Source organism: Thunnus maccoyii, chromosome 9 (assembly GCF_910596095.1).
Source record: "Thunnus maccoyii chromosome 9, fThuMac1.1, whole genome shotgun sequence".
NCBI lineage: Eukaryota > Metazoa > Chordata > Actinopteri > Scombriformes > Scombridae > Thunnus > Thunnus maccoyii.
In genome coordinates, this window is record NC_056541.1 from 5,542,211 (window position 1) to 5,562,559 (window position 20,349).

General features: G+C 38.0%; 1 protein-coding gene across 5 annotated transcripts in view; it reads right to left on the bottom strand.

Moving 5' to 3' along the window:
- The window catches only part of wdfy3 (WD repeat and FYVE domain containing 3), a 106,942-nt gene extending 97,762 nt beyond the window's left edge, over positions 1-9,180 (bottom strand). For all 5 annotated transcript variants that reach the window (XM_042420784.1, XM_042420782.1, XM_042420780.1 and 2 more), the window contains exon 1: positions 8,890-9,180. The gene's annotated coding sequence lies outside the window, so the exon portion shown is untranslated. The remainder of the gene's footprint in view (positions 1-8,889) is intronic.
- Between the last annotated feature and the right edge of the window lie 11,169 nt (positions 9,181-20,349).

A 20,349-nucleotide genomic window follows, 5' to 3' on the forward strand; every position in this document is an offset into this window, starting at 1 on the left:
CTCTCTACTGAGGAAAGGTGACGACAATGGTGTCATGCCTTCCTCTCACGGCAGCGTGAGAAGAGGAGAGGCTAAGCGCGGAGGCATGGCTTCGTTGGCAGTACCAGGGGCTTTGTTCGCCAGCCAGCGTACTGTGTGTGTGTGTGTGTGTGTGTGTGTGTGTGTGTGTGTGGCCTGCCGGGACTGGCACAGCTGATCCCTCCCTGACACCGGTGGGGTGTACAGGGCTTTGGAGGGAGAAGAGGGAGGGTGGAGTGTGTGTGTGTGTGGGTGGGTGTTTGGTGGGGGGGATGCATGGCCGTCACACCGTGAGGAACATACCATTTAGTCAAGAAAAAAGGGGGGGGTGGACACCAGTAAGGACCATTAAAATGTAATTTTATGGGGATTTAGCTTTCATTATGTACATCCAGCTCCAGTGTCCACATTAGGTTTGTATCATTACGACTTCAGGTACGACTGGAGACACATAGGTGACATGGAAAAAGTTTTCTCTAGACGCTCTGCTCGCTTGATAAACATGGGGACTTTGCCACCTAATACTGTCATATTTATATTTGATAAATATTGGAAATAAAATTTTGATAATATCAACCTAAAAACAGTATGACAGGCCTGAGATTCTTCTGGTTCACTGTGAAGATATTGAAGATTGGCGCACACTCGGCCATATGGAAACGAGGTCAGCGGGGAAAGCAGATCATCTACCAAATGAGCACCTGCTATACAATCCCCACCACCAGCGGCAAGGTTGAATATGCACTAGAAAGTGAAAAACCCACAATGCCAGAAGCTTGAAACTACAGTCAGAGAAACCTGTTGTGTTATCAGAGCCTGAGGGTTTCTCAGCAACTCGAATCTCTCTACAGTTAGGATGTGATTTTCTGTGATTATGACAACCTGACAGCTTCTAAAAACACATCACAATTCCAGTTTCCATTTAGCAACACAGTAAAACACAGAGGGTAAGGCTTTTGGATGAACTGCTGTATTATTCATGCACTGCAGCAGATTTTATACAACATGTATGTATATAATAAATAAAATGAATCCGTTAAGTGATAAGGCTAGCGTTGTGTTTCTTTATTATTAAACTATTCTAATTAAAAGATCAAAACCTCTAAACCCTGTCTGTGGCACTCAGCCTCAAGCCCACTGCTTCAGACTGAAGACGTAAATCTTTAAAAACACATCACAAATATGTAGTTTTTTTTCTTTAAGGCTCAGTTATTGCCAAAAATAGCTTTTTTAGCGAACATCACTCAAATGGTTAGTTCGACAGTGGTACTCTATGGCTACCGTAAATCAGGCTTTGGATACACAGACAATACTTCTGTTGATTTATTTTGTATTTGCCTGCAACTCGTTATCTTGCTGTCTTGGCCGAGTATCCCTTGCAAAAGAGGTTTCCAACCTAAAAAGGGACTTACCAGGACAAATAAAGGTTAAATAAATAAAAATGAAATGTTTGTTGATAAGAAAAATATAGAATATTGCTAACCTCATCTTTTGTGAAATGATGACAGAAAAACTGCATGTGTGTGTATGTTTGTATACAGTAACACATACACAGTGTAGTAGACTGTGCGTGCATTGACACTGGTTTTTGTGCTCTGCTGGCTCTCGTGACGTGCAGACCTTTCCCCTGGGGGCTAATTAAGATTTATCCTCTCCTGGTTTATTACCGCACGCTGCTTCTTCTCAAGAAAGACAACAACTGGCAAAACTGCAACTTATGTCTGGTGTCTGGTTTGGCATCTTTATTGAGAAACACCAAAACACACAACAGAGGCCTCTTCCTTCTTTGTGATGCATTTTACAAGGTTTATAAAGCTTACTGGGAGCACTGGGAGGGAAATTAGAACTGGCCTTGTGCTGCCTTATCCGTAAGATTGTAATGTAGCTGTCCAGCTACGATTTATCAATAAGAAGTGCCTCACAAGAGGACGGAATACAAATCAGTGCCATCGTTCCACCACAGAGAGGGAAACGCACGGATAAAAATATTATCTCAGGCCTTTTGGTCGCACTCGGCTTTTCTGCACGGAGCCTTCGGTCTGAGGCTTTTCAATGACACCCTTGAAATGTAGGGGTATGTTTTCCGATCTGTTTTCCAATGTTGTGATTTGAGGTTTCACTTTTCCAAATGTTGTCACGGCACCTACCACACTTATCCACATTGCTGTATCTTCTCCTCTACGGAACCACTTCACAAAACTACTGCTGCAACTATTAGTCGACTGACAATAATAAACAAATACTTATTATAGGTTTAAAAGTGTGAAGATTAATGTGCTTTTCTGTTTCTTTAACACTAGTAGCATTATGGAGTGTTTGAATATTTTTACTCATGGGTCCCTACTTTGTTCATATCTGGAAAGTGCATATGCGAGCACTTGGGTACTGCGATACAAATTTCATGCTATTCCGCTGATCGATGGTTGATAGCGGTAACGAGAAGTAAGAAGTATAGCGATGCACCAACAAAGGCAGTGAGGAAAACGACAATTAGCTAGCAAACATGGATGGAAACAATGCAGGGTTTAAAATATATTTTAACAATCAGCTTTGCGAACATCATATGAGGGAGGAAATGCACATTTGTTAGACCTTGTGGATACGCATAATGCATTTTGGTAGGAAACAATGAATGTAAACATGAATTTGTTTGTTTACAGGAAACCTCCACAGGACACCTTTAAAAAAAACTTTGGGATTTCTATGTGCTCTGACATTGCTTTGATACCTTCATTTTAAACATTAAAATGTAAATGTAATGTAATTTAAAAATACAAATTATAGATAAATAGATTAAATAATTAGTTGCAGCCCTGTGCATCCTCCAAAATGACAACAAACTAACTAAACAACTCTCTAAAACAGATTAAATAAAAACTGAGCGTTTTCATCTTCATGTATTATACTGTATTCGTTTTATCTAGGTGTACCTCACAAATGAGTGTATGCTGCACCTGGTCACAATCTGAGGCTATGTTAAGTCCTTATTTTGTTTACCAGGTAGTATGGCTGATTGAGTCTCCAAATATTTACCGGCAACTTTTAAATATTTAATACCCAAAAAGCTGCCAAGGATCTCCAAACAACACTTGGTTATAAGCAGCAATTGCAGGTGCAAAACACAAACTTCACTCACAGGTAATAATTTACCAGAATCTGGATGATAACAAATTTAAAAAGTGTAAGCAAAGGCATACTACATTAGTTTAACTACCACAGAACCTTGTTTAATGTTTAATCACAATAAACAGCAATTTCATACAAGCCAGTTATTGCTGACAATCATGAGGCATACAGGGGCTCTATAAACAATGCAGATAAAAAATACCGCGTGCGTTTAATCTCAACCCATATCTACTGGCTTACTGCATCTCCTCTGGCAACAAAATGCAAAAATAAATGCAAATAAAGAAAACTACAGCTGTAAATATAAGGATGATGACTGTTGTGTGTATATAGTAGATCATATCAACCCTTGCTTTAGCCGTAGAGAGTAAATCCAGCTGAATGACTGATAACTGGTGATAAGAGCCAACGGTCAGTGAAAGCAAAGTGTGAAGAAAGCAGAAGAAAGAAAAGGCCTCGAGGCTTCAGTTATGACTTTACTTCATCATACAAACTACCGGCAGGTCATGAGTAATCTCAGTATATCACAGCAAAATGGGAACTGAACAGTCAGTTTCTGTGGTGGAAAAAAATACTAAATACTGATTGTAGCTTAGAGATATGTCTAGCCTTTATGTTCATGTAACTAAGGTAGGGGTGGGATGGTAGTAATTACAGCTTGTATTACAGTAAAAATTACAGTAAAAATTACAGTAAAAATCGCCATATTACTTATTGTAGAAAAGTGAAACAACAGCTGACAGAAATGGGGGAGAATATCACAAAATGTTCACTGGCTGCCATTTAAGGCGACTAAACTTCTGTAGAAATTCAAATAGCTCCAGTTCTGCTTTCTTCGAATCTAAATACGTCAACAAATGTCCTGGTCAAGTTTCTGACCTTCTGTAGACTTTCACGATGATTTGCCGTGTTTCATTTCTGTGTAAATAAATAATAGTAATAATACAGTAACAACTCGGATGTTTGTGGGTTGGTCATTTGGCTTTCACAAACATATTTGCTAACTTTATTCTGCCCTATAATTCACAAGATGTTTTTTTTACAAAATCTACAACACTGGCGAATATGTGACATTATTGCTTATCTGAACCAAAAATCTGCATCATATCCAGATACATAAGCCCACCAAGATTCAGCCCTGCATGCCTAACAAAGCCATTCTTTATGTCCACCAGGTCATGAGGTACCAAAACAATCCACAGCACCAACAGTTAGCCGATGGCAGTATCAGGTTTTCCACACTTATCTATATATAAGGCTTTGCATGTGACGTTAAGTTACCTTTTAAACAATAATTAATTGTAATTTGATCAGTGCGTCACATCAGTAAACTGAACTATGTGGTCATGCTGTAAACAACATGTCCCAACAAGTCTATTTACTTCTAGACCTTAAAGCTGTAACTCAACTTGAACAAGCTTGTCAACGGAGCAAAGTAGGGTAATGTGGAGACATTTCACAGTTATTTGAGATTAACAGTAATCAGATTTCTACACTTCCTTGTTTTTCAACTGATTTGATCTAGTTTCATGCGTAATAGTTCTGCCTGGCGAGTTTAAAATACTTTATGTGGACAACGACGGTCCACATTTAAGGCTCCATCATGATGGTTACATCATCAGTTGCTGGTGTCAATGGGATCATTTTTGTGAGGACTGCAACTAATAATTATTATTTTTATTGATTAATCTACTGGTTAATTATTTTGATTAATTAAATAATCTTGAAATGTTGCAAATTAGTGAAAAATCATCATCACTATTACCAAGATTCCAGTATTACATAATCAAATTGCCTGTTTTGTCCGACCAACAGTGCAAAAGCCCAAATATATTCATATTAAATAGAAATGGATAAATAATTTCTGCATTATTTCAGATGTTAGGGTTGCTGACTTACCTTTTTAGATAAAAAAAAGATGACAACTATAGAGTACATGAAATCAGAGCCTCTTACTTCTTCCATGCATACCAGACATATGCAGAAAGAAATTCAATTTTCTGTCTCAATGCTACTGAAGCTGGTGCAGCCCAAACGTCAACAGCCACTTTAACTAATCAAGTGTTTGTATTAGATCAGGGGATTCGAATGATGATCAGTTACCTCCAAAGGTCGCTGATGACGAAAAACTGACTTAAATGTACTGTATTTACATCCGACGCTTTAACAACATTTTGCTGGTGGTTGCTTTTCGTTCCTCAGTCTACTTATGTCCTGCCTTTCTTTGAAGTGGTGGCGTTGACGTCTCTGATAATTAGTTCATATGGCCAAATATACTGAAATGGAGTGACAATGACAACCTAACCGGCTGGTGTTTTTTCACCCGCCCAATACAACATTCTGCTACAATTCAAGTTTGACAAATCAGTGTTTTCTAGGCCAAAAACTTTGTACAAAGATGGGTGACTGCCAATGAGGATGGTGTATCTCATAATTAGTGAAAATGTCATTTTAATTCCCAAGTAAAAGGAGGTTAGTAATGCCTATGTTAAACTTTATGAAACCACTGTTTATTTTAAATCATTACTTTCTAGACTACTCCATTATTCCATACACTCTCTTTGAATACACACTCATTTTTCCTGACATCCAAAATTTGTCGGTACTCATTGTTCTGTTTTAATTTCCTGCACTTTTCTACTAAAACTCTTTAAATTGTATTCACATGGGCTGACAAAAAAGCAAGAAGACTCGGTGAATCTCATGAAGCTCATAATGTTCAGTTTTTGTTGACATTGTGAGAGGTGTTGAGTCAATCCATTGTTCGTTTTTAAACTTCTTTTCAGAAAACTGCTATAGAAATGATAAAGACTGCTGTACCTTTCCATGTGGATTAAAAGTTATCCTTTCAGGCTTTGTACATCTGCAACAAAGAGTTATGAATGGGAATCTTTGTTGTTGTTGTTTTGTTTTTTTGGGCAGGTGTAACGGGTTAACGAGTGAGACAACCGAGATAAACAATTGAGCTGCAAGAACATGTACAGCACTCAATTACGTTGCTAATAAGTGTGACTAAATTAACAATGTCACTGAGAATTATTAAGGGAAACAGGTATGTAATTGGAAAAGATTAAGCCGTGGCCCAAAGCCACTGAACCAGTAGACGGTCTCCGACCCGATTACACACTAGGCATCCCATTCATGTTACTGTCCACCACAGTGAGAAATGCTAGGAAATGTTGATTGTGGCTGAATACGTTTTTCTAGGACCAACAGCGTTGGGCAACGTCCACCATGAAACATCCTGATGGACGATGATGCCATTGATGGTGGGGGGATCATCTTATGGGCTACTCATATAAAAGGTACTATAATTTTTATATGTATGTATGCTGGATATTAATTACCATTTCTATTATTTGCAAATTTGAGCCCATTCACAGCCAATCCTCACCTACTCACCTTGTCCTTCCTTACTTGTCCTCCCTATAGCCTGTGCTTAAACTACCTCACTAAGCAGATCATCTGTTTATAAAAAATACATTTTAAATACTAATCATAGTGATATAACTGCAGAATATACCAGTGAATTGGGCAGTCCAGCCCAGCAGTGTTGGGCCAATGGACGATGCCATTGTCCATCAGCCCAACCCTAACACCCACTTTAAATGATAACGTGTTTGCAGAGGATATCATTTTATTTTTCTGCCCTGCCTGCAAATGTTTACAGCTAGCCTTCAGGCACTGGGGGAATTGTAATTATTATACTGTGGGGGAAGCCAACAGGAATGCCTTGATTGCACAAATGACAGAAGCACGAAGACGTGTTTCACAGTATTTCACATTTAAGTTATTTTGTCCTTGCACAAATGAGTACTTTCTTTTCCAAAAATAATTGGAATATTATCTACTATGTCCTTTCCAGTAATTTAAGTACATGAAGCAATTTTGCTTGGAAACAAACTGAATGTTCATTATATATATATATAACCCTCAGTGCAGCACTGTACTGTGCTGTTGTTTTGATCTATGGTTTACTGTTAACTTTAAACAGGTATTTAACACATTTTGTATCTTTTTACATCACATCATTTACTTTAATGCTTACTACACCCTTTCTGGGGTAGTGCATGTGATCACTAGCAAGTAAACCCATTTCTATCATGTGATTTGTGCCTCATCTCATAGAAACACTACAACAACACAACAGAAGCCACTGTCATGTTCTTACAGAACAGGTTCACAATTATTCAAGCCTTAAAACAACAGTCAGGTGCCCATATGAAACACCGAAACACTGAAAGAGGTTAGCTTCAAATGCACTTACGATATAAGTGATGGTGGTCAAGATCCACAGTGTGTCCATGCAGTCATTTTGTGCGAAAATGCATTTAAAAGTTTATCTGTAGCTTATATGAGGCTTCAGCAGTCTGAGTTAGTCATTTCAAGTGGATATCTGCCACATTTACAATCTTTTAGCATCAATTTCCCTCTTTGTGTTTCCCTGTTGAGCTGTAGTAGAAGTATAGTAATAAAAAAAGGGACTTTGGCACTAAAAAGTGTAACGTTGAAAGATATCTACTTGAACCTAACAGGAAGTAAATATTCCTACAATCTGTTTTTTGTTTTGTTTTGGTTTGAGGTTGTTGTTTTTTTTTAGGAAAATGTGCTACCTCATTCATGTTTATTGATGCATGGTGCCTCATTTTTTTTATTTTTCTTACTGTACTTGTGTTTCATGTTTTGTAGCCTATATATTGCAAAAGTTATTAAAAAATGTAATTACAAAAAAAGATATCTACTTGATTTGACTAACTTGGACGACTGAAGCTTCATATCAGCTTCACATAAACTTTTAAATACATGTTTGCACAGAAGGAGGACTGTGGATTTTGTCTCCCATCACTGACATTGTAAGTACATTATGAAGGGATCTTCTAATGGTCAGTATGAACAGGAGGAATGATTACAGCAAGAATGTTTCAATGTTCATTTGGGAACCTGACTGTTGTTTTAAGACAGAATTGGAAAAATTATGAACGCGTCCTTTGAATGTATAAGGTTATTTCTTCCTCATAGTCCTCACTTATCCCCAGCCTGGAATATGCAGACAGGCACTTTACCAGCCTTATGATCAAGAACAATGCACACACACACACACACACACACAGGTGACTAAGTTGCACATAAGGCGCATATAGCATGAAATGAGGCCGATTTAAATGAACTAAAAATACCACCATCATCATCATCATTGCTACTTTAATACCAGACACGAACCACAACCGCTGGCCGGGGCAGCAGCCTCTCTTAGCCACCCATAACACAATGTTGACTAATAAATCCAGCCAACGTCACATACTCTAGCCATGTCGCTACACTCCGGCGGTGTTCATGTGTTTGCCAGTTATTGTAATAAGTTAAATTCCTAGCCCCCCAAGCTCCACAGGAAACGGACACTGCAACTGAAAACACACAACAGCAGCAAACCTGTAATGTGTAGCCCCTAAAATGCTGCCAGCTAACTTAGCTTACAGCACTAGCGTCTGAACGACAACTGTCAAGCTAAACTGTGACGTTCATGTAACTGTATGGCCTTTAATAAATCCACCACAAACACAAACGCTAGCTTATGTCTCACTGTTAACACTGGACACGTAATGTGTATCCTGACAAGCTAACATTGGCTTTAATACTGCTGTAATTAGTTGACAACTAACGTTAACGCGAGCCTATGCTAACTAGCACAGTGCTAACTAGCCACTCCAGAGACCACTGTCTTTCGGGTGTCCGTCATCCACTCACCTGTAAGCAGCATTTACAAAATGCGTCGATCACAAAGCCGTTAATATCCGCAAATGCGTTGTCTTTGTCGACGCGGGGCCCTCCGTGTACATCCATATGTTTCAAAACAACGCTTTAATCCAAAGGTGCCCACTGCCTCTCACTACCGGTGGCCATTTTTCCATCCAAATAAGCAGAGCTAGTCCCGACCGCGTCCCAGAGCTGGTTTTCCTCCAAACAGCATCCTCCTCTCAAACCCGGCCGAGCTAAGCCACATCTGAAGGACAAACCTGACATCTGTTGGACGAATGGAAGAAGACACGTTAAAGGACAGGCTCATATTTTTTCCAAATGTGTCTCAAAACAAGTCAGGTTCCCAAATGAACATTGAAACATGTTTTTCCTGCTGTAATCATTCCTCCTGTTCATACTGACCATTAGAAGATCCCTTCATAATGCACTTACAATGTAAGTGATGGGAGACAAAATATGCACACTTTATTCTATTTTTTTTTGCATATAAACACATAAAATGAAATTATGTAGATGCATATATTTGTGTATTTGGATCTCTTTTAGCTCAAGTCCACCTTTAAATCCAATCAATGTTTTTCAATGGTTTTGTATATTTGTCACCAGAAAGATGATATGTAGTGGTAATATACTGTATATGAGTAAACTTCCTGGACATCTGAATGCTGTGCAGGCTGTGCTTAATCTATCAAAAAGACTGTGTACAGAACAGTACTGTAGAGCTACAGTAGATGAGGCAAAAAAAATGATATAAAATGCTTAAACTTGGATCTAAATCACTATTGCAAACGCTGCTGCCCTGCAAAATGATGGTTAAAGAGGTGCGCTTGTGACTAGAGGGTTTATAGTTAGAGGACAGGGTCACCATTTTTCAAGTCTGCCTTAAAACAACAGTCAGGAGCCCAAATGAACATTGAATTATGTTTTTCTTGCTGTAATCATTCCTCCTGTTCATACTGACCATTAGAAGATCCCTTCATAATGCACTCATAATAGTGATGGGGGACAAAATCCACAGTCCTCCTTCTGTGCAAAAATGTATTTAAAAGTTTATCTGAAGCTAATATGAAGCTGCAGCATCCAAATGAGTCAAATCAAGTAGATATCTTTTTTGTAATTAATTTTCAATAACTTTTTCAATATATACAAAACATGAAACACTAGTACAGTTAGAAAAATAAAAAATCTTTCACTGTTCACCTGAATGTTGTTTTAAGATGGACTTGAAAAATTGCGAACCTGTCTGAACCTGTTAAGAAACACTGACAAATTAAATTATTCCAATTTCTTATGTTAGAACAAGATAAACCACAAATGTTTGAAACATTCCTTCATCTTTTTATTTGTACTTTTGTTTTTACATTTTTCCATTGACCCTATAACTTGATGAAATGTGCTGTATTAATATAGTTTTAGAGTATCCTAACATAACATTTGTTTTGTTGTCGTACTTTTTCGTGGTATTTTGCCTTTTTTAAGTTTTATATTGAATTAACTGTAGGCTAGTTATCATGACTGTGATGTTGACAACACTTGTTTTATTGTGACCATACAGTTGACATCACTATTATAAATATGCGTAATGGCTTGTATCTATTTTCATAAATTTGCTATCATCATTATTATTTTTCTTCCTTTTTTCTTTATTTTGAGGAGTTTTTTTAATTGGAAAGATTGAAAAGGAGAAGAAAACATGAATATGACCAAAACACATAAATGACATAAATAAGGTAACTATATCTTTTGTAATGATTTTATAATACAAATTATTACAAATAGAAATTTATAGATGGACAATAAAGTGAAATAAAACAGTACAGACAAAAAGGTTTGATAACACAATATGAAAACAGATCATGAAGGAAGTAAAATGACATACTGAACATCTCGTTGACAGTGTGAAGTCTTGTTACTGTGGTAGTTTTAAGAAATGTTCTGCATAGGAGCGAGTTTATTGAATAACTGTGTGTGTGCATCATGACACATCAGATGCATCTCATTTAATATAAACAACACGAGGAATTTTATCATTTGAATTTTACATCAAACAAGATGCCAGTGAACTCCTGGCTGACTTGATCACCTTTAAAAAAGCACAAATCATATTCTGAATCCCTTACTAGATAAACTCAGTGACTAGAGAATCAGATACATGATAAACTCACTGCACCTGCACTCACTGCAGTAAATGAATAATGACTATTTACATTGCTGAGGGCCAAACATGGTCCAAAACATTTGTGCCATATGATATTTTTCACATGTTTTTTACTGGGTTCTCAAACATTTACATACAAACCCCAAGTTCCTGTATAGTATTGACATTTTTATATTGTAATAGTCCAGGAATGGCCCTGAATAGCCTGTCTGAGCTTTTCCAACTTCAGATGACACACCATCACCTCATCCACCCATCGGCTGTGTGTAGGAGAGAGGACTAGATTTCCAACAATATAGGATGAGACATCTTGCTAAAATGCAGTCTGCAGCATCGGCCTGGGCTCGCGAGACTTTCAAATCACTGCATGGCGCATGAAAAAAAATGGCCAAACTTGGTTCTGGGGTGTATGACCTTGAACCATATTCTGAAGAAATTACAGTATGACAGGGTGTACATGCAAATTTATGAATCACTTAGTGGAAAATGTTTAAAATTCAGGATTCAAGGTGACTCATTTAGTTTTCATTTCTTTTCATTTTGCTGGGTCTGTTTTCAATATATTGCACATACCTATTCTAGTCACTGAGGTACCTTTAATACATTGCACAGTGTCATTTCAACCTGAACCTTAAATGCATATTTAATGTCAGTATTTCGTGTCTTGCTGCTCTGGGTGACTCTTCCTTCTCCAGCAGGGGGAGCTCTGGGAGCACTTAACTCTCAAATGTCACCAGTTGTTTATGAGTGTTCCCCAGGCAGAAACCTCAGTAGTTAAACTCAAGAACATTGTAGCATTTTGTGTGAGACACTTGGTGACAGCAATTCTCATTTGAGCATAAAACTTCAAGGGGATTAAATCAAAACCGCTGTGTGGGTGGTGCGGTTTGTTTTGGGTAAGATAAACCACAAATCACAGCAACATCAGCTAGTGATAGTGATACTATAATGATACTTTCTCCAAATGTAACTACTCTCTGTCAGTGGCTGTCAAACTTTTTCATGTCAAGGACTCCTAAACAAATTAGACCACAGACCCCCTTTTGGTAAGATTTTCTCCCAGGGCCCCCCATCTGTTTTATTACAGAAAGTGTATGAAACCCATGACCAAAATTATCATACATTCTGTCATTGTGTTACTTATGGATGGATTTATAGTGAAAATAGATTATTCCCCTTTTTGCTCAGGACCCCCTGGAACCCACTCAAGGACCCCTGGGGGTCCACGGTCCCCACTTTGACAACCACTGTTTTAGGTCTCGTATAACTGATTCTTGTCCTCAAATACTAGCATTATGTGCCATATTCTGGTTGAATTTCCACCTATCCCAGTGGAAAAAGTGACTCTTTTCAGATGGATTTTTGTCATTATGGGTGCACACAGAAGCCTATAATCAAAAGCTTAATCTATTGTGTTATGCTTACTGGAAAGTTCCATATGTGCAATATGTTATTATGCAATAATCAAATGATGTTAATGCATGTCAGACCTGAAAATCTACTTCTTTTATTGGCGGTTAGAGTTCATCCATTGTTGCTCAGTTCATGATTCTCTTGATGAAAGGCTTACGAAATGTAGTCTGCCTTAAGTTTTGACTTCACGCTTCCTATGCATGAGGGAAAAAAAACTTTAAAACAAGATCAGGGTAAAGCATGTTTATAGCAATAAATCCTCAAAAGTGTCTTACATAGAGACACATCTATCTCTGGTGGGCAGCGAAATAAAGATCTCTTTTGTTAAATATCCACAGTAGCTACAGTAGCATGATGTGTGATGATTTGCAGGTCAAAAGACATCTAGACATGTGGACCTGTGATAGATTTGATTGAAAAGTTAAATTTTTTTGAGACACCTAGGAGACATAATGATTGTCATTATTTCAGTGTGTATTTACATTGAAATGTAGTCATTTAAAGCTGCTATGTGTAGGATTTTAAAACATCTGATTTTGGTGTCTTCTGGTGGTTGTATCAAAAAAGACACTATTGCAGACAGTTTTGAACCCTATCCTTTAACCCACTGCACAGATCCAACCCCAGGGACACAAAATGCACCAATTTCCACCAGAATTGTTTCATTTTCCACCAAATTTAGTCCAGTTTTATTCTAGATGCATAAATATCTTTTAAACTGCAAAGCACCAAATCGATGCTCAATGGCAGTCTTCCCCTTTTCCTTTGCCTTACGCAGTTCCAAGGACAGGTCGACTCCATATCTGAAGGGTTTGTGACAGATGAAGCCTAAAACCAAAACAAGCAACAAACAGCATCTCTCCAAAGCTAAAAGAAGCTCTATTTGCACTGAACCTTTCAGATTTCCAGTCAAATAATGTGCAGACATTGCATGAATACACAGATTTAATCTCTTGAAAATATAGGAGGTACCTAGATGGAAAACCCCAAAGGTGGACAAGCAGGAAAAAAAGATCTTTTGTTGTTCATGTTCACATAAGTAGGTCAAGCAAGTCAAGCATTGCCAAGACTGAGGCAAGTTCACGTGACCGTTGGCAAGTACAACAAATCAGAAGTACTTTCTCAAAACAGAACTTTAAACCGAGCCTGCGGTGGTTGTGGTTATTGGAAATTACCCATCCTTGAGATAATTTTTGCAAAAAAACATCTTTGCAAAAAAAAAAAAAGGAAGGAAGAACAATGCTCTGATAAATGGAACCAGACACCACTGGCCACACGTCAAACCCTTAAAACAAGCCTGAACCTGAAACTTACTGTAAGCGTTCAACACTGATAAACAATGACAAAGAACAAAACTTAAGGCTCATTGCATGATACTCTATGGAGCTGTTCCTGCTGGTACTTGTCAATCACATGCCAAGCCCCATAATGAAAAATTATGTTAAGGGTGTGTTTAATTGCAGAGTGCCTGTAATCAGTGAATTCTCTTATCAGCAGACAGAAGTGGAGTAGGTTACACTATGAGGAGTTTAGTTCCTCTGTGGTAGACACTTAGTCAGAGTGAGCAAATTTCAAAACACGTCAGAGAAACACAACAACAATTCCAATGAAAAAGATAGAGACAAGAGTTTCATTTCAACATATGGCATTCCCCAGATGAAAATATAGACCTAGTGTGACTAAGGGATTTATCTTAACATGTACAAATAACAAAATATTTTTTGGGATGCTGACTGCATTTCAAAATGGATGAATTTGATTTTAGAATAAAACATATTTAAGAGAAAATATATTGGTATTGTGTCCGTCTTGGTGCTGGAAGGTAGTCCTTCACACTCAGTTTAAATTCTTCGATGTCCTCTAGTCAAATGCCAAACATGGTGTGAGAGATTCACAAAAGTAGATATGACTTACTTTCACTCTTAGTGCACCTGGCAGGCCCGCTTGATCCCAGAAGATTGTCCTGCATGCTGTTTAGTTTTTGCGATGCACCTTCAATCCATTCAGATTTTTTTTTGTTATCGTCATCTTCCATCTTTAGACACTGTGCAAACTGCTCAGAGCGGATCCAAATAGAACTGTTCAAAATTTTGGGAAATGCACTTACTCACTTTCTTGCCAAGAGTTAGATGAGAAGATTGATACCCCTGTCAGCTCTACAGCTCACTAATTTACACGTTATATATCTTGTTTTTTTAATCCGTGAGAAAACCAAAGTGTGAAAACAATCAAATGTTGTTTTAAGAGGGTTTTACTACTTCTTAGCCGGGAGCAGCGACTTCTTGTAGCCTTCACCATGCAAGGCAATCAGTGCAGACTCCAGGATCAAACAAACGAGATATAACTTGTTACTTAATGAGCTTTAGAGGTGCTGGTAGGCAGATTTTTCCTACCTTGGGACAGAGCTAGAGTAGCTGTTTTCCCCTGCTTTCAGTCTTTATGCTAAGCTAAGCTAACCTACACATCTCTTGGTTCCACCAACAAATGGGGGAGTGGTATTTAACTCCAAGCAAGAAAGCAAATAAGAGTATTTCCACAAAACGTAGAAATGTTCCTTTAAAACATATCCAGTCCTACTTGGTGCACAATGAATCACACATACCAGGAGCAATGAGATCATTGACAGGAAAGATTAGCAGAAAAAAAAACATCTACTACATAAAACACTGCTCTAATGTTTGCTTTTTTTCCCCTTGTGCATGATTTCTCAAGCTTGATGTAATTCAGTCAAAGGAGGAAAAATCACTCTTTGGCTAATCGGGTACAACACATGCAACCTGTGATGCACTCGACACACTGCAAACAGACATTTCCTTCACAAGCCAAAAAATTTTAGGAACTAGCTACTGTCCAAGAACATCAAGATGCATGAAAGTGAATGCTGTAATGTCAGGTTTTCTGAGGAATGAAAAGGATTGAACCGTTTCTCGATAATGATATTGGAGTCCCAATTCCATCTTTTCCCTGCAACATTCATTTCTGCAGGGATGTTTTGTTCCCAGTGGTACAGCTATTAGGCAACACTAAAACACAGTCTGCACATGCAAACACTGCTGCACTTAGGCTATCAGTCAACTATGTGCTTTCAGCCCTGCATTAGGACTGTTTTAAATCATTTGAGATTAGTTCTGACTTCTTGCTTCTTCTCTTCTTCTTCCCCTTTTTTTTTTAGATCTGTTTCACAGGCAATCTGAACAAGGATACAAATTCTGCTTTCTTGAAAATCACGTGGCCCCCCAGATTTGTTTACACTCCCTCCTGCCTCTCTCTAGTGTGAGAATTGTATTCATGGAGGGTTAGAGTGCCAGAGGAGGAGGCGTGAGAGAAGTTAATAATGTATTCATAGATCATGCTGAAATAAAGAGGATTTTGTTGCAGACTTTAAGATCATTGTTTTGTTCAATAGAGTAAAGCTTCAGTTAATTTGATAGAAACAATGTGTCAAAAGAGTATGACAAATGAGAAAGCAATGACTTCACACAGACAAATCATCCACTTTTACAGAATTACGCAATTTATCATCCTCTCCTTATTGTTTTAATTTTACAGCTGATTTACTCCAAGCACTTATTCAGCCCTGTTTCCTGCAGCAGCAGGAGCAACAGACATCTGTTTTCAGTGAGCAAACTCTGATAAACCTGCCATTCCCTACCGGGAACACACAAACAACCGGGAACACAGACAAAGCTAATGTTGGTCCATGGTTGCAGTGTTAAGTGTTTGCTAAAAGCATAGCAGTTACAACTTTATGTGTTAAGGATGTAGGCTTGTCAACTCTTTTTTGGTAGTTCTCTTGGTCCAAAGTGGCCAAACAATTGTTCATGCAGTTTTTAAGACATTTTTGTACAAATTAAAAGATTTTTTGCCGCTATCTTTTATGAATCGATCCCATAAAGTTATAATTAAATTAGCTGGTTAATGAGAGCTTTTACTTTTATTGGTATTCTTCCTTGAGAGAAATGTTTTGGTGCAAAGAAATAGATGTGTTTTACTTATTCAGCAGCACCAGTAATGGTTATAAATTATATGATAATATGTTACTTACCATGTGCAGTATTTCACCACTGTGGCTGTAGACAAACAGAAACATCACTGCAGGGAGTCAAACGTTACTAGCAGAAAATCCAAGAGAAAAGATGTTGTAATGCTGCAAACGGTGACATTTCTAAAGTGCAGTGTAGAAACAGAATGGGGCCCTGAAAGCTTTTTGGGGTGACATATTTTCCAATCCTTCAACGTTTTCTGTCCTTCCTTCCACTGATTTGATCTTGGGGTCTAATATCTCACTTTACAGGTCAATGATTTACCCATTTCTCCAAAGAATGGAAAAGCTGCATGAGTCACTGCTAGTATAACAGAAAAGTAAGATGGTGTGATATTTATATATAATTGGAGAGGTGTGGAAATAAAGACAAGGCAAAGTCTGGCACCAGTTCATCTGGGGTTTGGATAGTATGGTCCATACATCTTCAGTGGAAACACAACTCACAACTTCACAAGTGTGCACATTTCTGAGGGAATGAGGGTAATTGGTCATTTTTTTCCTGATAAACTGTGGTTCTCAGCCAACTCTCTGCCAGCATCATCGTGTAATTTACCGCAGCTGAACCGCAAGCAGAACTTGGTTTTTCCAAAACTGTTTTATTTGGAACAGAGTCAAACAACAAAATACGTGACAAGTAAAAAGTGAAACTCTTGAATTACTGAACCTGCTTCAACCCAAATAAAACATCTGAAACATCCACTTTCACATTTTTACCTTTCATCTACAACTAATCTGCAATCACACCGTAGCATCTGATTGCCGGATGCATGAGAGGCCTTAAGCCCTCCCTGCGGCTGTGTTTGGATTAAATTTTGTCTGAGTATCTAGATGACAGTTTAGGATGCCACTTAACTCTGCCATGCAATCAATTCTTGAATTCTGTAGTCATTTTCATATTTGATAAAGATTCAGTTTTGTAATTTAGTATTTCTATAAATTTATGTCCAGATTTTACCACATGGATGGTGGTGGTTTAAAGTGTTCATGCAGACCTGCTGCATGAAAAAAAAAAACCCTTGAGCTTAAACTTGAGTCAAAACATTTTTATTGCTTGCTTATCATTTTATTGTTGACTTTACAAATTGTCTGGTTACGAGGGGATTTTCTGTGGTTTAATATCACACTGCTCATCAATTTTCCCGAAAAATCATTACACAAGTCTATAAAAACAGTCTGAGCTCTTAATACAAAAATGTGATTTCATTACTGAGTCACTTCTCTGTAAAGCCATTTCTCCTTTTCTTTAAACTGCAGCTTCACCCTGAACAGATCGACATTGACTGTGACCATTAACCCATACTGCCATGTAAATGTGAAAGACAATAGGATATGCACAGTATATGTGAAAGTACACTGGAGAAGGTCACCATTGTAGTAAGGTCACACTAATTTAAGGAAGTAACGTGTGTTATATCATCAGCATGAGAAAAAGACACTTTGTTAGTGGAAAAAGGAATCAATACCACTTTCATGTCTCTGTGTCAGAGAAACATTCCAACGTTTTTCTTGAAATGTTGAAATAGGAGTATTCACCTTCTTGCAGCTTAGAATCACACTCATAACTCCCCCGTAAAAACCACAGTGAGTTGTTTCACATGTTGTGTTCTCACAGATTAAACAAACAAGATACAAATAACCTGTTAGCCTTAGAGGTGCTGGTTGGTGGATTTTGTTACCTTTGGACAGATAGGCTAGCTGATTCCCACTGTTTGCACTCTTTGTGCTAAGCTAAGCTAGCCGGCTGCTGGCGGTAGCTTCATATTTATCGGACAGAGTAGTTTTGATCTTCTCATCTAACTCTTATCAAGAAAGCGAATAAGCAAAATGCCTTAAAGTACTGAGCTGGAGTCAGGAGGCAATTAGCCTTGCTTAGCATAAATACTGAAAGCAGGGGGAAACGGCTAGCCTGGCTCTTTCAAAAGCTAAAAAATATTCTCAATACCCCTAAGTCTCATTACATGATGTAGCTTCTTTGTTTAACCCATACCCAATTTATGGTTTTAGGGGGAGTTACGTGCTGTAACTATTTCTAGGAAGAACAGCTATGCACAATGCCTGCATGTAAGAACCTGTGTTCATCAACTGTGTCTGTCAACCCACACTATGGCATGAGACACTGTACAGAAGTAATTGCTGGATGGATAAACTGTTGCTTCTCAACAAACACTTCCAATGAATAACTCCACAAAAATCGCAAATAGTGGTTTTTATATTTCTGTTCATGTACAGGTTAAATGAACATGACAATACTGTGTAATTAGGACAGTTTTACAGGTGTCTGAAGATGTATTTTTTCACTTTGGAAAGCCACACTAGCTGTTTCCACATGCTTCCAGTTTAATGCTGAGCTAGGCTAAACACCCCCTGACTCCAGCGCTGTATTTAAACCTGCAACAACTGATTTTTTGGCCACTTTGAGGAAGTAGAAACAAGCTGTGATCAAAGCATTGATATATTATTATCTTTTAAGTTGATATGGTGAACTTAGCAAACAGTGGCCTATTTAAACATCCAATAGATATGGAGCAACATTAGCATTGATTTGGAGTCATGTTTTTGTCCACCCAACCCACAAGTCCAATATTCACTGGCCCTGTTTTGGTCTGATCTAACTCCTGAGAAAAATAATCTGGCTCTTTACCTGCTAAATGCTCCACTATGTTCACCAAGCTAGCTGTCTAATGGTGCTGTGAATGTAGCATACATACTGTATATAATGGGTTTTTTTCTGCTTTTCTATGAAAACAGCTGCCTGCTGTGGCTGGAAATTACGCTTTAAAAGCAGTTGGAATTAACCAAAACAGTAAAATTGTAAAATTGCCGGAAAACCAAAATAATGAGCTGAAAGATGCTATAAACCTACAAAACTGCAGTTTCTGAGAAACGTATAAAAAAACCCTATAAAACTGCAGTTTCTGGGTGATTATAGCTGCTTGAATGCATATAACATTGATATCAATCTTATTCTTTCACTCTCTAAGAATATTTGCCTGTTCCTTTGAGAAAGGGCTATAATTCATCTTGGATCACTGCACATTGTCAATGGAGACAGTGCAAACAGAAGACTGGTGGGAAACCTATCCAGATTGGAAGACAGCTTCCTGTGAAATGATCTTTACATGTTTGGTCCCTCACATAATTTGTTGCAACATTCTTGGCAAAACCTATGCCTGTGGCGGGAAGTTTGTTTCAACAACTCCCACACTTAGATTTTGATCAATAACTTTGGTACATGTATACACATGTATAAAGACTCACAAAGACAAGCACTCTTCAAACTAACTTGAGGGCTGCCCGCATGCAATCCAAAAAAAATCCCCAAACCACACTCTCACCACACCACTATCCACTTAGAAAACCGACCACATGAGAGGAAAGATAAGACTGATAAAGATCATAAAGATCATCACTGATTTACAGTATGAACAACCTTCTACATACCGATATTGTTATACTTGGAAATTCACATCTTTATCTCTCACTAGATCGTGTTTATAGGATGGTCCTGAGCATGTCGTAAAATCCAAAACTAGACTGGCATTGTAGAGTTTATCACACTTCAGTTTGGTCAAAAGAAGAAGATTCTCACGGGGGATTGCTATATTAGGTTGAGCCTTTTATTTTCAGATATCAGACAGATATGTATATCCGTCCCGATGTGATATAGCTGCATGACCAAAGGACCACCTTTCAAACCTGACGGTTCAATTACTTTCAGATCATCTGTGTTTAGATATAATGTAAAGCAAATTTCAGAGGCGACGTGATTGCAAACAAAGTAAATCTAAAAACCCAGTTCAACATGAATTTGGCCAAGGCGGGGACATAACAT